Genomic DNA, 13,605 nt, shown 5'->3' on the forward strand with positions numbered 1-13,605 from the left:
TGCTGCCCATTGAGCACCACCAGCCTCACAAGATATGACCCTCTGCTTGTGCATGGGGAACCTTTAAATGGGACACAATGTCACCATCCAGCCTACTTTGATATTTGATCATTTGACAGCTGATCACATCTAGCATTGTGTGCAACACACATGACTTACTCACACCAAACCCTGGATTACTTCACAAAACACACATTATCACACTTACTGGATACATCTGGGTCCTCAAATCTTGCTACTTCACCAATGGTTTAGGGGGCAGGTCCACCTGTAAGATATGAATGGAAAACCATGCTTAGTGTCATATCATTGTCACTACTAGTGGACAACAAATTAGAGTGTCTACTATTTTAGAGGAGTGAGCTAGTTATCCTGGTGTAAAACAGTGCAACAGACACACCACTGCAAACACATAATGACATTGACACTCAGGTGAGTGAGAGCCACACATCTGCACACTTACACTGGGCCTGCGACTCATGTAGTGCTACACCCTTCAACAACCATATGTGGGCCATCTATAGAAGGTGGAACTCCATAGTATAAGGAGGAGTTGTGTAACAAATACATGACAATACCCTGGTGCTTTACAAGACAATTGACTAAGGTATTCAAGCTTGTCCTGCAAGGCGCCCAGAGGCACTTTGTGATGGACATGCAGCCCAGTTATTAGTCTGCAATGATCATGCATTGAGTAATCCATGACTGATGTGGCAAAGTTGTCTGATGGTATCAAATGCCCCACTTACATTGCCCCCTAAGGTAGGTAAGCCCCCTTTGCTAACATAATGGCAGGGATCATGTGTGTGAAATGATGACAAAGTAGCGCTTTACATGCATTGCCCTACTTTGTTGAGACAATCCAGGTAAATATGGTAGGCTGGCGTTGTCTTAGTGTATCATACATGACACTATGCTAGGGTACAGGTGTTTCCATGGCCCCTGATATGCGTGACTTAGTGATGGTTGTGCACAACTCACCAGACATCTGATCTGCATTGATATAATGGTAGGACATGTGAAGTCCATGTCTCAACTAGGGCAGTTACATTTCATTCTGGTTGCATGCAACCTGTCCACAAGCTTTGCATTCAGCACTCCAACACATCTACTACTGTCATTCAAGAGCAGTGAACAGTAAATAGTATGTCAATGGGATACTCACCAACAGGGCCACCGATCTCCACACCAAGATGATCGAGCAGATCCTGCTCCCTGGCCACCAGATCTGCCCAGCAATGCTTCAGCTGGTGCTCATTCCTGGTGCTCTGAAATACCCTCTTCAGGTGGTGGAGCACCCTGCCCCACCGCAGTCGCCTCGCCTCGGTCCAGTAACCTTGTATGACCTGGTCTCCAATCTCCAACATCAACAACAGGTAGTGGGCTACCAGCCACACAAAGCCACCCAACTCTTCCTCTCCCATCCTGGTCAACCTCCCCCTTCCAGACGTATTATGACAGTACAGGTTGACCACAACTACACTGAAAAAAATTGAAATTAATATAAAGGAAACTTAAGCCCAATAACTAATCCCAACTGTCCCAACTTAACAACTGCCCCTGACAGACAACCCACAGTACAAGTACAATTATACACAAACAAAAAACAAACAAATTTACAAACACTGGGACAAAGTACAGACAATAATAGGAAAAACATGACAGGAGGGACGCCACAAGATACAAAACGCAGGAAAAACACACCACCAACTCCAGAATACAACCACACAGTCAAAAGAGGCACAGACTGTAAAGAGAAAGTGAACGTACATCCACTGTACCATACTTGTAAACAGGATTTCCTATTACATCACTTCCTGTCCCCGTGTGTCACTTTTTCCGTTATGCATGAACTTATATGACGCATGTGATATTTGTGTGAGTATTTTAGACGCAAGACGTACATGCATCATTATTATTGATACATTACCTTTATGCGTCAAATTCACTGAAAATCAGCATTGAGAAGAATGCGAAGGTGGAATTCACGCTAAGGGCCCAGGTGTCATATACTTTGCGTTTGATGATGTTTTAGATGCATTCTCGTCAATTTGTTTGACTCAGTTCTGGATTGCGTGCTTTTGTTCCATTGCCTATGAATGTACCCTGTATCAACATACAAAGGACATGGGCTGTGATGCAGTGTGGCATATTTTGTATGGCCACATGTGGTAGTTCATGCAGCAATGTGATGAGGGTGTGATTGGTCTGTTACACTGATGTACAGAGTCAACAGCATGCAAATAGTTGCACATCATACATATGTATGCATGTGTGACAACAGTATATCCACATATGTATGGCAGTCAGTACAATGCAATAGTTCTGGTTTGTGATTGTGAATTGTGTTTTCTTATGTGATGTGTGAAGTTGTCTTCCAGAGCACAATATTTAAGACGACATACACAGCTCAGGCATTGTTGATGATGGCTGAACAATGCTACCTAGGCAATGTTACCCGACAACTGTCTCCGTATGTAGATTTGGAGTTTATGATGACTTGTGTGTGGCCTACACATATGTCTGACATGTGTTAATCTTTGGTACATACTGTGTATGACACACTCTTCCTACATTTCTCCCAGATTATGTTTTGACCACAAATGTTTGATTAAATTCATTACATTTAGCTATGGTTGTTGTTTCTGTGTGGTGGACCTGCAGCCCTAACTGCATATGTTCTCATCCATACTGATGTGCATTCCACAGGCGTGTCCATGCAAAGTGTGAGGTCATGTGTACCCTGTTTCAGGATTGGGCCCCATGGCAGTGGCAGGACTGATTACAATGGATGTACTGCGCAGGCCCAGCTTCTTCCATTGCTTGTCATACCTGGGCTAATTATGATGACCATTGTTACCAGCGATGTCCCCCCTTGTCACACATGCTCCATGCAGCCATTGCAACTCTCATACTGAGTTGTGACAGTGTTCTGTTCCAAAATTACTGTCTTTTTAATTTTGGACATCCACTACCTCATTTGTGGGCTCCTTGCTTGCCTTCTATTTGGACACGTTGTAGTTGTGTGTGATGAGCTATTGATGAACAAGTCGGCAACTTGGATGTAATTAATATGTTGTGGTCCATAGATTGTGCACTTCAGTTGTCAAATACCAGTGATGAGGTTATAAGTGATGTGTGTGATGGTGGCAGTACAATCTTGTGCATCACATGTGATGTCACAACAGTGCTTTTCAGATTAGTATTTGTAACATGCTCCCTGAAGTTAGACTCACAATGGGGTGAGATGTGGTGGCAACATGGTAGCACTACAGAGCCTGGACATCCCATCCATTTTGACATGTGTCATTACAGATGATGTGCAACACTTAGGCCCATTGAAATAGTAAGTGACAATGCACAACATGTCTCCAACATTGGCAGCACTGTCCTGCAACATTTTGACTATGCAAGAATGCCCCAGGTGTGATATGTAACTAGGCAACCCTTTGTTGTCCCCTGCACCAGTAGCTAATATGCAGCCGTGCACCCACACTACCAACCTTGCACCAGGGTTCTTTGTTAGCTGCCCCATGGAGTTGGATGTATCTGTGCAGAAAGGGACACCGCCCTATACATATGCTGGTTTGATAGACAATTGGCTCTTTCTGTGTGTGCAGCAGTGTGCAGCATGCATTGGTGGCACATTCATATGAGTTCAAGACACAGTCTTCTTCCTTATTGCAACATGCAAATGGCACACCTGGGATGGTGTTTTATGTTGGTACTGCCTCAGGTTTTAGGTGACACCTACATCTGAGTCATCATCATCAAGCTATGTATAGTGTGGTGACCGACCTGCAGTAACACACATTGCACGCCCCTTCCACGCTACGTACTACATGGGAGGGTGGCTGATTTACAATTTGGCTTCAGGTCACAAAAAGTGGTAACCTGCCAAGTTGTACATACAGTGCAGTCCATGACAATGGCACTGGGGGATTTTACATAGGTCCCTTGGTGATCCAGAGGTCCAGATAATGTTTGTGGCAGCCATCAGGTGTCCAAGGATGTGTATCCCATTGTTTCAGGATGATCAACATTACTAACAGTGTCTCTCCTATCTTCCAACACATGGTTCAACATTTAGGGGCTCATTCTGAGCCCGGCGGGCTTCTGGCTTTCCCGCTGGGCTGGCGGGCGACCGCCAGAGGGCCGCCCGCCAGCCCAGCGGGAAACCCCTCCCCGCGAGGAAGCCGGCTCCGAATGGAGCCGGCGGAGTGGGTATGTGCGACGGGTGCAGTGGCACCCGTCGCGTATTTCAGTGTCTGCAAAGCAGACACTGAAATACAAAGTGGGGCCCTCTTACGGGGGCCCCTGCAGTGCCCATGCCATTGGCATGGGCACTGCAGGGGCCCCCAGGGGCCCCACGACACCCCTCACCGCCATCCTGTTCCTGGCGGTTGGAGCCGCCAGGAACAGGATGGCGGTGAGGGGGTCGGAATCCCCCATGGCGGCGCAGCAAGCTGCGCCGCCATGGGGGATTCCCAGGGCAGCGGAAAACCGGCGGGAGACCGCCGGTTTTCCTTGTCTGACCACGGCCAAACCGCCACGGTCAGAATGCCCTGCGGGGCACCGCCAGCCTGTTGGCGGTGCTCCCGCGTCGGAATTACCCCCTTATACTGTCAACACATGCACAGTGCAGGCTATGGGATGGAGCTCAGCTACTTAGCAAATGTGTCCCTTTGCACAGTGCATGTGAGGTCAGTGATGTCCTGTATTCTCCTACAGGGTCCCAATATGGCATCCAAGATCTGCACTGTCTAACAGTGACTCTGCCCCATGGTAGGCCATTTATTGTTTATGGTGCTGACATGATGGTGTTGTGGGTCAGAATGTGGCGCATGTGAGGTGGCACTACAGTAGGCGTAGGTGTTTGTATTCCTATGTGTGTGAGCCAATGCGTCAGGCAGATGTCTATGCACACTACAGGTGAGTCAGGTATGTGTTGATAAGATGTAGTTGGTATTGGCAGCAGTTGTCTGGTATTTGATGTTTGTTCTGGCAGAAACTTGCACGGAATGATTTGAGGGATCTGTGCCTATATGAGACTTACGTAACATGAGCATGGTATATGCCATTGACATGGCTGTGCTATTCTTTGTTTGGTGTAGTTTGTGAAGTGTACATAGTAGGCAACCTGTGAGCACTTGTAGTGGTTTGTGTACTTCTTCTGTTAGCAAAGGGTAAATATCTGCACCTGTCTTCCATGTGGTGTGCCTGTCAAGTTGTGGGTGTGTTACGTACATATGGGTGTTTGTAGTGTGCACTGATTGTGCTGTACTACAGCATGGTGCATATGTGTTGTTCCCTGCACATCTATGTTACCCTGGCCATGTGATAATGTAGTGGTGAATGTCTTGTGTGTCCTACAGGGTTGGTGTGTTGTGTGTATATTGCTAGGTTTGTTGACTTACCCACAAGTAGGCCATTTCCATATTGTCCATACATTAAGTGTTCATTGATCCTGCTGTGCCGGAATAAGAAGGCGTCATGAACACTCCCAGGATACTTGGACAAAATGTTTATTAATAGTCCCTGGTGGTCCACTATGTTCGGCACAATAATGGAAGGCATGTGTTTGAAATGCCGGTATAAGTGCTTTGTTGCAGCAGGTGGAACGAGCCGGACATGGGTGCAGTCAATTGCACCCAGCACATGCGGGAAGCCATGGATTTGGTAGAACCCCTGTTTTGTTTCCTGCTGCTTTTTCTGGGTGTTGGGGAAGCTGATGTGGCGGGGTGTCAGGGAGATTATAGCGTCTAACACTTTTGGCAGGAACACAGAGAATGACAGCTGTGAGACACCAGCAACCGGGGCACCCGTTGTTTGGAATGAGCCACTTGCCAGCATGTGCAGGACAGCTAGCAGCTTTGTCACAGGTGGTATGTCGTGTGGGGTCTGCAGTCTGGCTGTGATTAGTGGCTCAATGTGGTGCAGCAGGTGCCGGTTCATTCTGTAGGTCCTTATGATGTCCTGGTCCCTGAGGCCAAGGAGGGTTGTCCTGGTTCTGAAGACCCTCTCCAGCCTTCTGCGTGGTGGTGATTGCTGTAGTTGTTGCTGTCCTCTGCGTCGTCTCGCAAGCAGGATCAGTAGCACCTCCATCTTCTCCTGTTTATTGGTAATGTTGCTCCTGTGTGCATTCCTTAAGTAGTGATGAGTTGCCTCATTTTAACGCCTGGTCCGACCCAGGCATTAAAAGTTGATGAAAATCACAGTTAACATCATTTTTTGGGTGTGCCTCCCACCCGTGCGTCTTTTTTGCCCTGGTGGATAAATATGGCTCTAGGGGCTCTGAGTCATTTTTTGGGTTGGAACGCCTACCTTGCATCTCATTGACGCAAGGAGGTTTCACGCATCTAAAAAAATGACATTAACTCCAATATTTTGACTGTAGATGGGCGTAGCGTCAAAATGTAAATATGGTGTTCAATTTCCGTTGAATTATCGTATAAAAATGAATCTAATTCAGTGCAAACAGAGTATAAATATGCCCGTTGTCTTTTCATTTCTGTCTCTGTTGGGTGCGGGTACTACTGGAGCTCATTATGCATTAAATCATTGGGTTGCTAATGTGACTGTATTAGTCGGTGATATGATTACATTATAAAAACAGTCTCAAAATTACAACAAGCAATATTGAATCAAATTGCACCAATTTGCACTGACTTTGAAACAAACATATGTTAAGTTTGCTGGCGCTGCAGTCTTTTGCATAGGAATTTGTTGTGTGCCTTCAGTGCACGTAGACATCACTGCAGTGCGCAGAGACCCTTTATTGCTGCACACAGACAGAAATAATTACGGAAAACATTATGGGGATACACATTTATTTAGCGCAGAGGTTGTGTATTCCATTAGAATCTGTTTGTGCATCACATCTCTTGTCACAGTGAGGAGCTACACCCTATTACTTGTGATTAAATTATAAATTGGAGTGTTGGGCTTTGTCATGCCATCGTACAGGTGCTAAACTTTCTTGGCATTCCCAAAGTGTGTTCTTTTCATGCTAGCCTGCTCGTGTGTACCATGCTTATGATGTCGAGAGATTCCTGTATGTGGTGTGGCTACTGTAAGTTCTGGAGTTGCCCACTGGGACCTCCCCATACATATTATCTAGTTGATGTCATACATCCTTAAAGGACACCTCGTGTACTCTATACCATGGGAAGCGTACCTCAGGTACTTGAGTAATTAACTGTCAGTCTACTGAGAGCCATTAAGCATGTCCTCATCTTTTGAGGCTACGAGTAAACTATTTGTTCCCTGTTAGGGACTGTACTATAGTTTATTAGAGTTGTTTGCGGTATGTGGGCCTGCTTTTCTCCTCTTTGGGGGGCACACAGACTTTTTTATTTGTTTATTAGCCCCAAAGCCCATATAAACACAAAGGACAGAAAATAAATAACATGTTAGTCAGACAGACACATTTCATAAAGATTTCGAGAATCGCTTTCAGAATATTTTCTGGCATTAACAAATATATGGAACAGGTAAAAGAGACAACACTTTTTACATAACATCATATCATTTCTAGAAAACATCTGAACATTTATATACTTCTTGAAAAAGAAAGCACAGCTGCAAGGGACTTCAAGACGGTCAGTAGCTTAAATGCTTTATTTACAGAACGTAGGCCTGATCCCTGTAAGATTGGCTTTCAAAAGAGGCCCATTTGTTCCAAAATAATGAGGAAATCGATGCTTTTAAAAGAACATACATTTTGTCCCATTGCAGCCATCGCAAAAAGAATGGTCACTCCGTTTCCTCCGATTCTATTTCTTCTAAGAGAGACACAACTTCATTTTTTGCAAAAGGTTCAATATTTAGTTTAGATATGGAAGTTAGGGACTCGTTAGGGCTCATAGCCACATCATGAAAATTCATGAATTTCAGAGCTTTCCTTCTAATCATTTTAATCATAAGCAGAGCTACAATTATATATTGATACTTTTCATTACATTGATTTCACATTTCCTTGTCACAGTCCATTATCACTGTAACACTGAAACACAGCTGCTCTCAAATATTTATCTTCTCTTTTTAGTAATTGTAGCCTTGCCACTACCCCCTCCCCCCCACCTCTTTTGCCTTTTCTCTCCTCTGGCCTATAAATAATACAGGCAAAAGAGGTACAGTTCAACAAGGAGGGAAGACATCATGAATGTGAGGGGAAATCTAGAGCTGATATAATGGAGATTACTGGCAAGGAATTAAACCATTTCCAGCTCCTCTGGCCTCTTTGTCCCAGTCCTTCCTGTTGACATCTCCCTAAGCTAAAACATTAAACAATATTTACAAAATGCCACTTTTTGTTGTATGCTCCAAAGTGAAAATATATTTATAACAGTTTTTTTAATTATTGAGTCCATTCACAATACCAAGCCCAAAGTGGATCTCCCAATTTTACATTATAAAGCTTAACAAATGTGTGAGGAAACCCACCAATTTGTCACACAACACATATTATACGAAAACACTCCTTTAAACTCAGCCCACAAGACCAAAATTCCTTGAGTAGATCTACCTACTACTGTTTCTGGCAGAGGAACTCCTGCTGGGAAACGTCTGGAACAACAATTACGTTGTTAATGCAGGAGGAACCACGCTTGCGTTAACAACGACTCCCTTTTTGTCTGCCTTAACCATGATTGTGCTGAGCAATGCACATGCGTGGTTAAGGCAATCAATCAATCAATCAATCATTGGATTTATAAAGCACTCTACGTACCCGTGAGGGTTTCAAGGCACTGGGGGGGGGGGGGGGGGAGCTGTTGTTACTGGTCGAAGAGCCAGGTCTTGAGGAGTCTCCTGAAGGTGAGTAGGTCTTGAGTCTGTCGTAGGTTGGTGGGGAGGGTGTTCCAGGTTTTGCCGGCGAGGTATGAGAAGGATCTGCCACCAGAGGTCTTTCTTCGGATGCAGGGGACGACGGCGAGGGTGAGGTTAGTGGAGCGGAGCTGACGGGTGGGGGTGTAGAAGCGAGAGAAAAAGCGAGAGTGCATCGGGAGAGGACGCTGTCATTTTTTAGGGGAGGGGGTGGGGGATTGGGTAGTTCTGTTTTTAGGGGTGGGGGGTCGGGTAGTTTTGTTTTAGGGGTGCAAGGGTCGGGATACTTTTATTTTTGGGGGTGGGGTAGTTTTGTTTTTGGGGGTGGGGGATCAGGGTAGTTTTGTTTTTGGGGGTGGGGGATCGGGTAGTTAGGTTTTTGGGGGTGGGGAATCGGGGTACTTTTGTTTTTAGGGGAGGGGTGCGGGATCGGGGTAGTTTGGTTTTTGGGGGTGGGGGATCGGGTAGTTTTTTTTTAAGGGGTGGGGTCCGTTGTTTTTAGGGTGGGTGGAGGAGGTAGGTGAAGGGTTTAGAGCTCAGGGTGGACGGGAGGTATCTGGGGTAGTTTTGTTTTAGAGGTGGGGGCCAGGGTAGTTTTAGTATTAGGGGTGGGATACTTCTGGGCCTTAGGGCAGGTGGATGGTTGCATGCTAGAACCATGCATGCCGTTCTCACACATGCCTTTACTAGGCTTGCTTTTACAATGAAAAATCGTTGTAAAGGCATGCCTAGTAAAGGCATTCGTGGTAACAACGCAGTTGTTGTGCCGACCGCATTGTTCAGGCATGCGTGGTTCCAGCAGTCCTTGTTCCATCATACATTCACTCCTGCTGCCTTGTATGCTTTACAGTAGCCATCCAAACACATCTACTAAGCGTACCTTTAGATGGTTTATCCCCCTTACCTGATACATGAAACATAACAAATAGTACATCAGTCTCATGAGAAACTGCACTTCTTTCAAGACAAACTTTCAATGCTCTGTGAAAATCAGGTCAGAGTAGACTGGCATCTTATACTGATTGGAACTTCGATGATGCTTTTGAATAATAGAAAGGATCTGAATGCATAGTCACATTAGCCTCAGATATTGTAATTAAGGTGCATGATCTAACATTCCACATATAGGAATAATCTTGGTTAATTTAGACACAGAGGGGGTTATTCCAACTTTGGAGGAGGTGGTAATCCGTCCCAAATGTGACGGATTTACCACCAGCCGTATTACGAGTTCCATAGGATATAATGGACTCGTAATACGGCTGGTGGTATATCCGTCACTTTACCGTCACTTTTGGGACGGATTACCACTTCCTCCAAAGTTGGAATAACCCCCAGAATGAGAAGCACTTATTGCTGCCAATGGAGGCCTATAGGTAGACACTAACAAACCTATTAAAATATACATTAAAATCCATTATCCTAAAGGGAGTCTAAAGTTCGTGGTGTATTATCTTTAAAGAACAGAAAGAGAGAAAATGTTGCCAATGTGTATAAAACTCCAATACTAATGGTTTCTTATCTTCCTGTCTGTCTACAGCAATCCCTTTAGGGCACCCTATATGCTGGAGTGCACTCCAATCTCCATATCCACAGATGGAGTATCAGAAGTGTTTCTAATCATAACATTGAAGACTGGTGTGTAGATAACACAAAAGGCAGATCCAAACAAAGTTCTATCGCAAGTGACAGAAGCAGCAGAAACCATGCTCTCTTGGACCAAATAGGTACTATCAAACATTATGTTTATCCTTCTGTACCTTCCTTGGGACCTGTGTTAAGATTGGGGTTGCAGAGAAGGCATACACCAGAACTCATTGTCAGGCAGATAGAGCATCACCTTCCCATGCCATATGAGATCAAATCAATTAGAAAAATAGAGGGAGAAAATCACACACTTCCTGCAGATTTTGAAAAATTATATGAGATGGAGTTGATATTGCACTATGGACTCAAATTAGTGACACAGCAAGTTGCAGGCCCATTCCTCCTCCCCAGAAGACACACTACTGACAGTGAAAGAAGGTTCACATTTGCCCAAGAAAAACATCTCCTGAGGTACCTTGTTCAGCTGTGAACTTGATTGTCTCTTCTCACTATGGGAGCTTTCCTTTCCGGAGGTTAAGAAAAATGCAGCAGTGTTCTCAGGATGGCATAGCTCTGTATAATTGGATGATTGAAGGGCTTCTGTGTAAGTCTAATGACTGCACAGATGACTGCTCTGTTTCTACCCAGCCTGCCAAACTGGCACCCATTGTCAAGATTGCTTTCTTCTGTGAATCTAATGGTACAACTCTCATTAGACTGGCCTCACTCAGCCACCAAGTTAGAGACCCTCTGAGAGATGCAGACGATTTCCCATTCCATCTTGTACTCCAGTCATGCTAAAGACCAATGCTATAAGTCACTAAAGGCTTTAGTTTAGTTTAGTTTAGTTTAGTTTAGTTTAGTTTAGTTCAGTTTAGTTTAGTTTAGTTTAGTTTAGTTTAGTTTAACAGATTTATAAAGCGCATAGCTACCCGAAGGCTTCCCAGCACTAAAAAAGAAGTGACAACTCCGACACAGGAAGTAAAACTATATCAGATATAAAAGGTTAGGTCAAATAAAGGAGAGTCTGTAATTTTTTCCGGAGCAGTAGTTCCAAGGGTTCTTACCGGAGTTCTAGAGGTAAGGAATTCCAAAGGCGTGCTGCCTTGACTGAAAAGGAGTTACCTCCCCATGATGACCTCTTAAACCTTGATATGTGAACTAGCTGGGTGGTGGAGGATCTCAGAGTTCTTCTAGGGATATAAGGGGAGATGCTTTCTCTGAGGAAGTGGGGGCCTTTGTTCTGCAGGGTTTCATGTATCATTCAGAGGGCCTTAAAATGAATCCGCTGTTTTATTGGTAGCCAATGAAGGGAAGCTAAGGCTGATTTGGCTGCTTGATGTCTAGGTAAATTCATGAGTAATCGTGCAGCCACATTTTGTACAACATGAAGTTTCTTCACTACATAATCAGATGAACTAAGAAAAAGGGAGTTACAATAATCCAGTCAAGAAAGTATTATAACCTGGATAATAATTCTTCTGGCTAGAGGAGGTAACAGCTTAAAGATTTTCCTTAGGGTTCTAAGAAGACCAAAGCAGGATGAGGAAATATTTTTAGATTGCTGCTCCATTGTGAGGCGACAGTCCAGCCAGAAGAAAAGGCTCTTAATATGATCTTTTGGGGAGTGGAAAGGTGCTGAAGACCTCTGGGTATAATGCAGAAGATTAGAAGGGGCACCGTTGCCTACAATCATCACCTCTGACTTTCCGTCATTAAGTTTTAGTTTAGACATGTTCATCCATTTGCCAATGTCAGTGAGGCAAAGAGAAAGATTTGTCAGGGAAGGATCCTTGGCATTCGAAAAAGATACTACTAGTTGGGTATCGTCAGCATATGTGACCACCGAAAGATTGTATGGTTTTAGAACTTTAGCTAGGAAAGAAAGATAAATATTAAAGAGAGTGGGGCTCAAAGAGGAGCCCTGTGGAACACCACAAGTAAGGGGGAATATGTCGGACAGAAAGGAATGATCAGAGACTTGGAAGGTTCTACCGTTCAGGAATGAGGAAAACCAAGCAAACGCTGTGCCTTCTATCCCCATATTAGAGAGCCTATGGAGGAGGGTATTGTGATCTACAGTGTCAAAAGCGGCACTGAGATCAAGTAGAATAATGGCTGTATGCCCTCTATGATCCAACAGTTGACGGGTGGTTTCAGTGACTGCCAGAGGGGTTGATTCTGTGCTGTATTGGAGTCTGAATCCCATTTGGGTAGAGTCTGAAAGTTCATGGTCCTCGAGAAAGCATGTCAATTGCTTCTTAACATGCTTTTCCACGATTTTAGCTAGGATTGGAAGGAGAGCGATAGGCCTGTAATTGCTGAGCAAGGTAGGGTCAAGTTTGGGTTTTTTCAAAAGAGGTTTAATGACAGCATGTTTAAGGGATTGTGGCAGAGATCCTGATGTTAGAAGGTGATTAAGAATACTTGTCAGGGGCGTGTCACGGTGTCCTTTCCTCAGGATCTGCACGTCGCTGATCAAAAGGCCCACCTTCTGGCATCACCCACTCAGAAAGCTATTATTGCACAGAGTTAGGATGAAGCCAGTCGGGGAAGGGAATTAGGGTAGGGAACAGCAGGGAGCGAGATCTGAAAAGTAAAGGTTAGAACAAATATGCATTTACTCATTCATAGAACAGTAACTCATCAATAGACTCTTGACTAAATGCGTCTCCGAGATATCGGATTGAGACCTCTTTTGAAACTAGGGCAAAGCCCCTTCTTTGATACATGAAACAAGAGCAAACTACGACCTCAGAATCAAGAGATGGCAAGAACTTTGAACTATGATTATACACAGAATATCAATCCTGTAACATCTATGTATTCACAACATAAACCTTTGATCATGACTTAGAAAATCTCAAAGAATTAAATATGCTTTTCAAAGAACAATGAAAACTATGATGTGCTTATCTCCAGAAATGCTTTCATATTCACAACAATAAATGCCAAAAAGTTTTACTCATTCACCTTGAAGCGCTTTACTCAATAATACCAGGAAGTGCTTTTTCTCAAGTAGCCTGAATCACTTAGATTGTTGTGCCAAGAACCTTGAACTCCTGTGAATTGAAGCGCTTTGATTGTCGTGCCAAGAGCACTTAAAACCTGAGGACTGAAGCGTTTGAATTGCTATGCCAAGAGTGCTTTACATCTGTGAACTGAAATGCTTTGAATTGCTATGCCAAGAGC

This window comes from Pleurodeles waltl, chromosome 5 (assembly GCF_031143425.1).
Source record: "Pleurodeles waltl isolate 20211129_DDA chromosome 5, aPleWal1.hap1.20221129, whole genome shotgun sequence".
NCBI classification, from domain to species: Eukaryota; Metazoa; Chordata; class Amphibia; order Caudata; family Salamandridae; genus Pleurodeles; species Pleurodeles waltl.